This window comes from Scyliorhinus torazame, chromosome 2 (genome assembly GCF_047496885.1).
Source record: "Scyliorhinus torazame isolate Kashiwa2021f chromosome 2, sScyTor2.1, whole genome shotgun sequence".
In the NCBI taxonomy this organism is placed as follows: Eukaryota; Metazoa; Chordata; class Chondrichthyes; order Carcharhiniformes; family Scyliorhinidae; genus Scyliorhinus; species Scyliorhinus torazame.
In genome coordinates this window covers 305,344,568-305,356,764 of record NC_092708.1, presented here as the reverse complement: position 1 = coordinate 305,356,764, position 12,197 = coordinate 305,344,568, and the positions used below count along the sequence as shown (strand labels likewise).

General features: G+C 55.6%; 1 long non-coding RNA gene across 1 annotated transcript in view; it reads right to left on the bottom strand.

Annotated features, from left to right (window-relative positions):
* LOC140407889 (uncharacterized) overlaps nt 1–8,028 on the bottom strand; it is a 56,154-nt gene extending 48,126 nt beyond the window's left edge. The window contains exon 1 of the long non-coding RNA XR_011939864.1: nt 7,988–8,028. This is a non-coding gene — a long non-coding RNA (uncharacterized lncRNA). The remainder of the gene's footprint in view (nt 1–7,987) is intronic.
* Nucleotides 8,029–12,197: the final 4,169 nt, after the last annotated feature.

Here is a 12,197-nt window from a genome sequence, read left to right as displayed (position 1 = left end):
GCCCCACCGGGGCCCAAACCCTGGCACTGCCAACCAGGCATCTAGGCACCATGGCAGTGCCCTACAGTCACCCTGCCAGGGTAGTACTGCCAGGCTGGCAGTGCCAAGTTGCCTGGGTGCCAGAGGGAGTGCCAGGGTGCCACCCTGCCTGTCCCCAACCAACCAGGAGCCCTAATAGCCTTGGAGACTCCCCAGATGCCCTTATGACTCGTCCACGTTTGTGAAAACCAGTACTAAATGGTGCTCTGGTGAGGTGTCCCAGACCCGGTCGTAAGGTCCCGGATGCCGGGATAATCCTGTGACGCATATTTAAATGAGACAAATCGCTCATTTAAATATGGTGATCTGGAGCATGCCCAATGAGGGTGTGATCCAGATCGCAACGTCTTGCAAGAGTCCATTAAATCTCGTGAGGCATTTCAAGCATTGCAAATCTCGTGAGAGGCCTCTCGCAAGATTCAACAGCTCCATCCCGGCACCATGTCAAGTGTGACAAGACAGTTAAATCACACCCTCAGTGTAATTGGGCAGAGATGTATGCAGCCACGTAGTTTGCAGTACTAACAAAGATTACCAAAATTGTGTCTACCTACAATCAGCATGTTTCTACAACAACCCATGCTCCATGGTCCTAGGCAATTGGTCCTTATTGGTGGGCACCTTGGCCATATATTCCCAAATAATAAATTGCACTCCACGGAACCCAATCATTTCTTAAAATCGTTTGTTCCCAGTTCCATGAAATGTGCAGAGAGCTGCTTATCTCCTTTGAACAGTCTGCTAACCATTCTGTAGATTCTCCTGGATCTGTCCCTAACTTTGTGGCATGCTACCATCCCATTCGGTTGAATGTGCTGGTCCTACGATTCCTAGCATTGTAAAAAATAATCTGTTAAGTCCCAATGTTGATTAGTTCACCTGGACAATTCCAACCGTTTGTGCCAGAGGTGTTCTACCTACATTCATTGATGGGAGACTAGGGGCTCTTCACAGTAACTTCATTGCAGTATTAATGTAAGCCTACTTGTGACAATAAAGTTTATTGTATAAAGATTATTATAAATATTAGGTGGGTCCACAGCATACATCATTGTGATATCAGGCAGCATGATGGCACAGTGGTTAGCACTATGGCTTCACAGCGCCAGGGTCCCAGGTTCGATTCCAGGCTTGTTTAGCCAGGGCTAAATCGCTGGCTTTGAAAGCAGACCAAGGCAGGCCAGCAGCACGGTTCAATTCCCGTAACAGCCTCCCCAAACAGGCGCCGGAATGTGGCGACTAGGGGCTTTTCACAGTAACTTCATTTGAAGCCTACTTGTGACAATAAGCGATTTTCATTTCATTGTGTCACTGTCTGTGCGGAGTCTGCACGTTCTCCCCGTGTCTGCGCATTTTTCCTCCGGGTGCTCCGGTTTCCTCCCACTAGTCCCGAAAGAAAGACATGCTGTTAGATAATTTGGACATTCTGAATTCTCCCTCGGTGTACTCGAACAGGTGCCGGAATGTGGCGACTAGGGGCTTTTCACAGTAACCTGATTGCAATGTAAGCCTACTTGTGACAATAAAGATGATTATTATGCTTTTGAACATAGCAATATCACTAACATTAGGCATTTGTGGATCCACACTTGACCACCATGATGCCAAATTCAATGAATGGTACTGATACAGTCAAGTCAAATGAATCATCTTCATATATATGGGGCGGGATTCTCCGCAAACTGGCGCGATGTCCGCTACCCGGCACCAAAAACGGCGCGGATCACTCCGGCGTTGGGCCCCCCCAAACATCGCTAATTCTCCAGCTCCGAATGGGCTAGCAGCGGCGTGATGCCATTCACGATGGCTCACCCGACGTGACGGTCACGCCGTGTGGCGTCACTCACGGCGCACGGCGGGACGGCTCAAAAGACGCTCTGCTCCCCCCACCCGACCAGAAGACCCGGCTGGATGGCCACTCGCCGCTCAGCCCCGAGGTTCCAGGACCGCGACATCGAGGCGCTCCTGGACGCAGTGGAGCAGAAGAGGGAGTCCCTGTACCCCGGACACGGCCGCAGGGTCGCCCCACGCCTCAGCCGGCGTCTGTGGAGGGAGGTGGCAGAGGCCGTCAGCGCTGTGGCTCAGACACCACGAACAGGCACCCAGTGCCACAAGAAGGTGAACGATCTCATCAGGGCAGCCAGGGTGAGTCCCCCCGCCCCCCCCCGCCCGATATCCGCATCCCCATATCCCCCCTCCCCCATTTCCCCCCTCCCCCATATCCCCCTCTCCATATCCCCATCCCCCATATCCGCCCTCCCCATATCCCCATCCACCATATCCCCCCTCCCCCATATCCCCCCTCCGCAACATCCCCCTCCCCATATCCCCCCTCCCCCATATCCACCCTCCCCATATCCCCCCTACCCCATATCCCCCTCCCCCATATCACTCCTCCCCCATATCCCCCATATCCCCCTTCCCCATATCCCCCCTTCCCCATATCCCCCCTCCCCATATCCCCCCTCCCCATATACCCCCTCCCCCATACCCCCCTCCCCATATACCCCCTCCCCCATATACCCCCTCCCCATATCCCCCATATCCCCGCTCCCCCACATCCCCCTCCCCATATCCCCCATAGCCCCCTCCCCCATATCCCCCCACCCCATATCCCCCCTCCCCATATCCCCCATATCCCCCCTCCCCCATATCCCCGTACCCATATCCCCCCTCCCCCATATCCCCCCTCCCCCATATCCCCCACGTGAAACCAACCCTAACCCTAACCTCGGCAATATACGCGCAACCGATGGCGTGCATTCACATACCTGTCTAACACTGTTGCCTTCTACCCCTGCCACCCCCCCCCCCCCGCCCCCACAGGAGAAGCGCGCATAGAACAATATGGAGCATAAGAGGACTGGAGGGGGCCCCGCTGATGAGAGGCCACTCATCGTACATGAGGAAAGGGCCCTGGAACTGGCTGGCAGACCTGAGGACCGGGAGGTTGCCGGTGCAGAGGTCGAGGGCCCACCAGCAAGTGAGCCACCGACAGCCTGTCCCCATATCCCACATATCCCCCCTCCCCCATATCCCCCCCCATATCCCCCCTCCCCCATATCCCCCATATCCTCCCTCCCCATATCCCCCCTCCCCCATATCACCTGATCACTGCCTGCGTGTCTAACCATGCATGCTTCATTGTGTATCGCAGGAGCAAACGTCGAGGCACCCATCCCCGCAGATGCCGACCGCCCGCAGGATGCCCCTCGGAGGCCACGGGAGACGGAGAGACCTGGAGCAACAGGGAGACGACGCCCGCAGGATGCCCCACGGCGACCATGGGAGACGGAGAGACCTGGAGCAACAGGGAGACGACGCCCCCATCTCGTGCTGGTGCAGCGACGCAGGCGTGTGCCACCCAGCGACGAGGGGGGCAGCCACAGACCCCCGTCACAGCCGAGCCACGGAACCACAACCCAGGACAGCCCTACCCAGGAAACCAAAATACAGGATGGGTGGAGAAACAGTGGATGGGTGGAGATGAACCGCCAACCCAAAGTATCATGGACTCAGAGTCGGACGATGCGCACGACACAACGCCACTGCTGTCTCCAACACCCTCCGCCATTGCAGAGACACTCACCTCGGTTGGGCAGTTTAGTGATGAGGCGTCTGGTACACTCACTGGTGCGCACAATACAGTCGTACAGGTACAGCAGGTGGAGGTAGGAGCAGCAGAGGGGCCGGGAGGTCGGAGGGCAGCCCGGCGCAAGCAAACATCTGCCGCCCAGATGGATCCCGGGTTCCTGGAGTTACCACACTCACCCATAGCCCCGATGCAACCACCGAACTTGGGACGAGCGAAGAGGGTAACGGCCGGCTTGCGGCGGCTGCAGTCGCAGGTGGAGGAGTCCACCCGCGTCCAGGAGCTGGGAGTGGTGCCGGTCATGCGTGCCACCCAAGCTGACACCGCACGGGTGGCGTCCGCGGTGGAGGCAATGGGTGCGACGGTGTCAGACATGGGGAACGGTTTGCGAGGCCTGGGGCTTTCCGTGCAGGCGGCGTCTGTGGCCCAGGACATGGCTGCCCTCTCACAGGAGGCCATGAGCCAGACCCAGCGGCAGATGGCAGAGGCGCTCAACGCCATGGCCCAGTCTCAGCAGGCCGTCGCTGAGGGCATCGGCGGCATTGTCCATGTGCTAGCCAGCATCGCATAGTCACAGACAGGGATGGCAACTCCCTGAGCTCCATGGTTGCAAACCTGCAGACCCTTGTCGATACCAGCACGGGCCTCCAGGACTGGCAGCGCCAGGTGTCGGAGGAGCGTCGGATGTCCAGTCCGTTCGCATCCCCGACTCATGTAGAGGCCTGGGGGCCATCGAGCACCCAGAGGGAGGAGGAGGTGCTGGGGCCCATCCCGGGTCCCCCTGTAGGGGAGGTCCCGGAACACTGCAACACCTCGGACACCCCCCTTCCGTCCCAGGTGCATTGGGTGGGCAACGGGCAGGACAGGCTGGCAGCTCGCCATCCCAGTCGCCCGGGCCGCAGCCTGGCCCATCTAGGCCAGTATGCCCCAGGAAACGGCCGCCAAAGGGATCCCGAGTCAGAGGGCATGAATCGCAGGAGTCCACCTCCAGTTCTGATGTACCGTCTGGGGAACCACCTAAGCGTAGTCAAAGGGCCCGTAAGGCCAAACAATTGGACACTGAGTAAGTTGGCACGGGCGCAGGGCACAGATGAGTTTTAGGGGCTAGGGCAGGTGTATGCACTGTTTTTGTTATTAAAATCAATTTTACACCTACAGAGGCTGCCTTTGTGCTCTGTCCGAAGCGTGCGGGGGTGTCATGTACGTTGAGCGCCAGTGTGTGTGTGAGGAGTGGTCTTACGTCAGCCTCAGGTGAGTCTTCCCCCTGGGCCGCCGTCACCATCCCCCCGGGCAGAGGACGGGACCGTGCGCTACAGTGTCACAGCCGCATGCAGGGATGGTCCGGGTGGATGGTGGTACTGTGGCCATGGGTCAGACATAGTCCAACGATGTGGAGCCAGGAGCTCATCGCAGAGCGGGTTGTCATCATCCTCCATGGCCTGCAATAGACACGCTTCCACCGGCGACTGTGTGAGCCCGGCCGTTGTGCCGCAGGTGGATCTGCAATGGGGGGCGTGGTGTGCATGCGGGTCGGGTGGGTGTGGTTGGGGGGGGTGAGGATGCTGGGTGGGTGGATGGGTGGGGGTAAGTGAGGGTGTTTGGGTGTTGCCATGATGTGTGGTATGTGGCCATACTCGCCGATTCCCATGCCCCCTGGTCAGTGAAGCGGGCGTCTATCAGCCTGTCCTGTGCCCGCTGGCCCAGCCGGTAACGGTGGACAGCCAGCCACCCATGTCTAGCCCGTCTGCCTTGACCATTGCCCCCATCCCCCTCATCTGGGAGGACTGCGCCTCTTCCTGCTGCTCCTCCACTCCGCTCTCCTCTGCCTGCGGCACATCGCCCCTCTGCTGGGCTATGTTGTGCAGGACGCAGCAGACCACAATGATGCGGCCGACCCTATCTAACGGATACTGGAGGGCGCCCCCAGAGAGGTCCAGGCACCTGAAACGCATTTTGAGCACGCCAAAGCACCTCTCTATCACATCCCTTTTAACTGCATGGGCATTCTCCGCGTCATTCTGTGGCCTCCGTATAGGCGTCATCAGCCACGACCGCAACGGGTAACCCCTGTCGCCCAGCAACCAGCCCCTCAGCCGGGTGTGGCATCCCTCGTACATGCCGGGGATGTAAGACTGCGACAACACGTATGAGTCATGTACACTTCCCGGGTACCGGGCGCAGACGTGCAGGATAATCATGCGGTGATCGCAGACCACCTGGATGTTCATGGAATAGGTCCCCTTCCTATTGGTGAACACGGCCCTGCTATCTGCAGGTGGCCGCACGGCGACGTGCATCCCATCGATCGCGCCCTGGACCATGGGGAACCCGGCCACAGCAGAGAAGCCCACGGCGCGGCAGCCTGGCTGGCCCGGTCCACAGGGAAGCGGATGTAGCGGTCCGCAATGGCACATAGGGCGTCTGTCACTGCCCGGATGCACCGGTGCACCGATGTCTGCGAGATGACGGACAGGTCCCCACCTGGCACCTGAAATGACCCCGTGGCATAAAGTTTCAGGGCCACCGTAACCTTGACGGACACGGGGAGAGGGTTTCCCCCGCCAGTGCTACGCGGTGCCAGGTGTGCCAGCAGGTGGCAGATGTGTGCCATGGTTTCCCGGCTCATCCGGAGTCTCCTCCTGCATTCCCCGTCCATGAGGTCCTGGTACGACAGCCGGGGCCGGTACACACGGGGCCTCTTCGGGTGCCTCCGTTGCCATGGCGCCGCGACGTCCTCCTCCCCCTCCTCGTGTTCCTCCTCCACTATGTGCTCCTCCTCTTGTCGGGCGGGTGCCTCTCCAGCATGGGCGGCTGCCACCTGCCCCTCTGCGGCAGCCTGCGCCGCCTCTCTGGCACGCTCCTCCTCCTCCAGGGCAACATGGAGGATAGCGGCTGCCGCCACGGTGGCCAACATCGCTGGCTGATCAGAAAACATGACGGCCTGCGGAGGGGGAGGGAAAACGATGACATGTCATCATTGCCCGTACCCCCTCTCCCCGCAGCCAGGTGGCATGGACCGCATGGGCGCGACTGTTGGAGGATGGCACCGGGTGAGTGCCAGGGACGGTGGGGATGCGTGCTGGGGGGGTGAGAGTCAGGGAGGGGGACGGGGGGATGAGTGCCGGCGACGGGGATGGGGGGGGGGGGTGAGTGTCGGGGACGGGGGGACGAGTGCCGGGGACGGGGGGGGGGGGGTGCGTGCCAGTGAGGGGGACGGGGGTTGAGTGCCGGGGACGGTGGGGGTGCGTGCCGGGGAGGGGGACGGGGGGGATCAGTGCCGGGGACGAGGGTGAGTGCCGGGGACGGTGGGGGTGCGTGCCGGGGAGGGGGAAGGGGGGGGTGAGAGTCGGGGAGGAGGACGGGGGGGGATGAGTGCCGGTGACAGGGACGGGGGGGTGTGTGTCCGGGACGCGGGGATGAGTGCCGGGGGACGGGGGTGTGCGTGCCGGGGAGGGGGACGGGGGGGTGAGTGCCTTGGACGGTGGGGGTGCATGCCGGGGAGGGGGAGGGGGGGATGAGTGCCGGCGAAAGGGGTGGGAGGGTACGTGCCGGGGAGGGGATGGGGGGATGAATGCCGGCGAGGAGGACGGGGGGGTGAGTGCCGGGGACGGGGGGTTGCGTGCCGGGGAGAGGGATGGCGCGATGAGTGCCGGTGATGGTGGGCGTGCGTGCCGGGGAGGGGACGGGGGGGGTGAATGCCGGGGACGGGGGGGGTGAGTGTCGGGGACGGGGGAGATGAGTCCCGGGGACGGTGGGGGTGCCAGGGGGGGGTGCGTCCCTTGCCCTCGCACCCCCCGTCCCCGACACTCACTCCCCCCCCGCCGGCGGGCGGCGGGGGCGGGATTCACGCCGCCCCCCAGCGATTCTCCGACCCGGTGGGGGGTCGGAGAATCGCGCCCATGGTAATGGACACCGCCAGTTCATGTTGTGCTCTTGCAGCCTTGGTCTGCACTTAGCATGTAACCTTGGTGACTATAATATACAGCCAGATAGCACCTTGTACATAGCTGTCTCACATCCGTGGTTTGAGGATGTTACAGCAAATGCTTTGTCTACTTAGCAGCTGCCTTAGGCTTTATTTGAAAACCACCCTCTCCCAAACATCACATTGTCGTACAAAGTGGTTGGATTTATGTTGTTGTCGAGCACACCAATCTGAATGTTTGCTGCTTCCTAAAACAGCCCTAATCAGCATACAGTGAAATAGGCTTTTCTTGTATGGGCAACAGCCAGAGTATTTCCTGTTTCTCTGCCCTGCACAGCTGGTGCAACATCATACTTTTATTACAATTAGCAAGGCCATTAAGTCATTTAATAAGTGCCTAATTGCCCCCATGTAGACTGATTATTTCTTACCTGAACAACATGGGAAGTTAGATTATTGAGAATCCGTGGGTTTGGTCCCGGTTGCGCCAAGGGTTGCTAATTATTTGCTAATTTTAATGATTTCCAATGGCTCTGAAGCAAAGAATTAGCTTTAGTTTAAAGACAAAGTTCTCAAAGCAAGCAGATGCTTAACTATTAACTTGAATCCTCCAGCAATTAGGTGCACTGTCTGTCATGCACAGTGGCACGTCTTTTATTTGTTTATATTTTAAAATTCATCCTTGGGATGTGGGTGTCGACAGCAAGGCCAACATTTATTGTCCATCCCTAATTGCCCTTGAGAAGGCGTTGGTGAGCTCCCTTCTTGTTAAGCTCTGATGTAACTCTACAATACGAACTAGAAAGCAAGTCTTGACTTCTTCAACTTCACATTTATTGTGTTCAACAATGCCTTCTCCAACGACATCACAGTGCCACCTAATGTATCCCCTTTATATTTGGTGCAGTCTATTGAACAATAAATTCAGTCATTAAACCCCAATTCCAGATGAAGCACTAGGGAATGTTAACTCTTTCCTAACATTCTTGAACCGCTGCAGATGATGTGATATAGGTACACCCACAGTGCTGTTTGGAAGGGACTTCCAGGATTTTGGCCCATCAAACGTGAAGAAATGGTGATATATTTCCAAGTTAGAATGGTGGGCGGCTTGCAGGGGAACCTCTTCTGGTGGTGTTGTTCCCATTATTACTTCATACTTTAAAGCAGCAATGCCTCGAAATGAATCACTCTGGTCTTGAATTTCGCCACAATAGGGACCGAAAATTTCAAGTCTTTACCTCCAAACTGGCATTTCCCATCTTCACGGGGGAGGGAGTGGAATCAGGTCAGAATTCACGTGTGCCCAATTCACGGAGGCAACTGGCGGTTTCAATCACCAGCTTTGTCCAATATGGGGGCACGGTAGCACAGTGGTTCGCAACGTTGTTTCACAGCGCCAGGGTCGATTCCCGGCTTGGGTCACAGTCTGTGCGGAGTCTGCACGTTCGCCCCTTGACTGCGTGGGTTTCCTCCGGCTGCTCCGGTTTCCCCCCACATGTCCCGAAAGATGTGCTTGTTAGGTGAATTGGACATTCTGAATTCTCCCTCCGTGTACGTGAACAGGTGCCGGAGTTTGGCGACTGAGGGATTTTCACAGTAACTTCATTGCCATGTTAATGTAAGCCTCCTGCTTGCTGAAGTTAAAGAACCGCTCTATCGCTTTGAAAGCCATTAGTGTCTGGCACACCCTTTGCTGTGAACCTGAAATGGTGTTGAGCTTGCAGAGAAAGTGGACAATCTTGCCAGAGAAACCAATCTCAAGCCAAGAAGGAAGAAGTACCAAACGAAGCCTGAACATCAGAAAGACATTGATGGATGTCATCCCAGTGCACCAAATATCCTTATCCTTCTATCTTTATTTAGATTTTCTTTCCCTTTCTCCCATCATTTCCCCTCTGTGTTGTTTGTCTGTATGTGTATGTGTTTGCATATGTGTGTGTGTGTGTGGAGAATGGAGCAAGTTAGAAAGGAGGGGTTAGGATGGGGTATTAAACAATCAGTTATATTTTCTGTTGGTTTAATTATAATATTATACATAATCAAAGGTTATGTGTGTTTTTAAGGTACAAACCTGGTAACTGTAGTTTGTGGGCTCAACCAAGGACCTCGGGTATTTTAAATAATATCTAATTTTACATGTGTTGTGATTCCGTGTTAAGTAGCCCAGTGTGTCGTGACACAGAGACTGCTGTTTGTCCTAAGAGAGAGTTCTTTGATTCGTGCCAAAGCCTTCCACAGGACTAGAGGAGAGCAAGATGTCTTTGCAGAACTGGTACCCAGGGCAGTGCAACCCTCCCATATCATAAATGTCGACCTGGATCTAATGTTGGAGTGTGTCTGGAGGCTACGGCATCATGCAGAGCACTTAATGGGTCACTGGGATGCCTCTGTCTACTGTTTTTACCTATTAGTACTGTATAAATGATGACACTTCAATACACACACCAGGTACCTTTTATTACTGCCGTGGTAGGAAAGGTGGTTTTATCAGATGAAGGAGATAAGGGAATTCACCAAGTTGAGGAAAAGGCCTCTGGGCTGTTGTGCTTCCTTCAATCACAATAATTGACTTGATACTCCAGGCTGAATCTTCCATGTACATGTTCGCACAAGTATCTCAGATTCCTTTCTATGGCCCTCCACCTAAGCCAGAGGGGTTCAGTTGAAAGGTTCCTGAATCAGGAGATTCCTGACATTCATGGCATCCTCATGAGCCCTTCATGCCCTGAGCCACACCCAATTGCCTCATCAGGCAACAGGGACACCTCTCTGTTCAGTCTAATTGCCCTCTGCCTCCACTTCCTCTTCCTATCTCACTGGCTGCCTCTCCTCCTCTGAGCTGTCTCGTTCAAAGGTCTCACAATCCTCAAGGCCCACACTTCTCTGAAGGGCCATGTTATAGAGAGCACACTGCACCACCACAATGGCTGAGACCCTTGCAGTAGGGAATTGCAGGGCATTACCCAACTCGGCCATGCACCAGAATCAAATGTTCAAAAGGTCCCGTGGCCGACTCAAAGATAGTCCTTCTGTGCAGGTGGCATTGGCCATATCACCTCTGGTGACTCTTTCCAGATCTCCTGTAGATGGGTAAGTAGCCATTTCTCCTTGTGTCCATCCCACACTTTGGGGATTGGAGTAATGATCTGAGGCAGCCCGTGCTGATGGCGGATTAAGGAGTCACAGTAGCCACCAGGAAGTGGTGCAAACATGGAGAAAGCTCTTAGTGTGGTAGCAGACCAGTTGAGGGAATGGATGAACTTCCTGTTGATGGATCTTAGTCGCCTTTCACTGGGTACTTTTATGGCTAGTTACACTTTGACAGCTACTGGCAGGACATGGAGAGCAATGACACATGGTGGGATCTCTTTGGCGAAGAGGTCACAGATGCCTGTGATGACCTGCCTGGAGAATCACAGTCTCCTGGCTTATTGGATCTCGCTCATCTCCAGATTGGATTTCCCAGCAAAGCTGGAGCTGAGTTCCATATGGGGACAGATGGAGTCGGGTTCTTGTAGGGGAACTAGTTTTGGTGCCTTGGTAACTGCTTCTCTTCCATTTCTCCCCTGCGAGGGTTTTAATAACCTGGTGGTGCTGTCCACCCTGAGGATATGGAAGCAATTTTAAGCTTAGCTCCATGTTGTTGTTGTCCGCTGTCTGTGGTAACCATCTTACTGTGCCTTCAAGTTCAGACTCGACGTCTAGGTCATGGGAGGGGAAAGGGTCTTGAGAGGTTTGGGGATTTGTTTGTGGAGGGGCGATTTGCCAGTTTTGAGGAGCTGCCAGTGAAGTTTCAACTCTGGAGCGATCTTGTTCTGATAATTCCAGATTCGTAACTTTTCGCGAGAAGATTTTTCCTTCTTTCCTCTTGTCACCACCGTTGCCTGTTGAGGAGAATGCTGTCTTTACCCGGGTCTGGTGGGGGGAGTATTTTGGGTATCTATGGCCAGATCTTGTCAGCAGAGTTGAGAGGTGAGAGCAAAGTGGGAGGGTGAATTGGGACCTATTTTGGATGCGGAGATGTGGGGTGAGGCTCTTCACAGGGTACACTCCACGTCATCCTGTGCACGGCTCAGCCTGATCCAGTTCAAGGTGGTGCATAGGGGTCATCTCACCATGCCTGGGATGGTGGTTTCTTTTCAGGAGTGGATGACAAGTGTGAGCTGGTGTTCTAGGGGGCCAACTAACCACACTCATATGTTCTGGTCGTGTCCCAAGTGGCTAAATGTTTGGGCCTCCTTCTTTAACACCATGTCAGTAATTCCTTTTTTTAATTTAGTATACCCAATTATTTTTTTTCCAATTAAGGGGCAATTTTCGCATGGCCGATCCACCTAGCCTGCACATTCTTTTGCATTGTGAGGGTAAAACCCATGCAGACATGGGGGAAATGTGTAAACTCAACACGTACAGTGACCTGGGGCCGGGATCGAACACCCAGGCCCTCGGTGCCATGAGGCAGCCGTGCTAATCAGTGAGCCACTGTGCTGGCCTTTCATGTCAGTAATTCTTAACGTCGAACTGGAGCCTTGTCCTATGGTGGTTATTTTTTGTGTAACAGACTCGCTGTGGTGCAGACGGGGTGAGGGCGGATGTTCTCGCCTTTGCCTCGTTGATAGCCCAGAGGTGAGTTCTGCT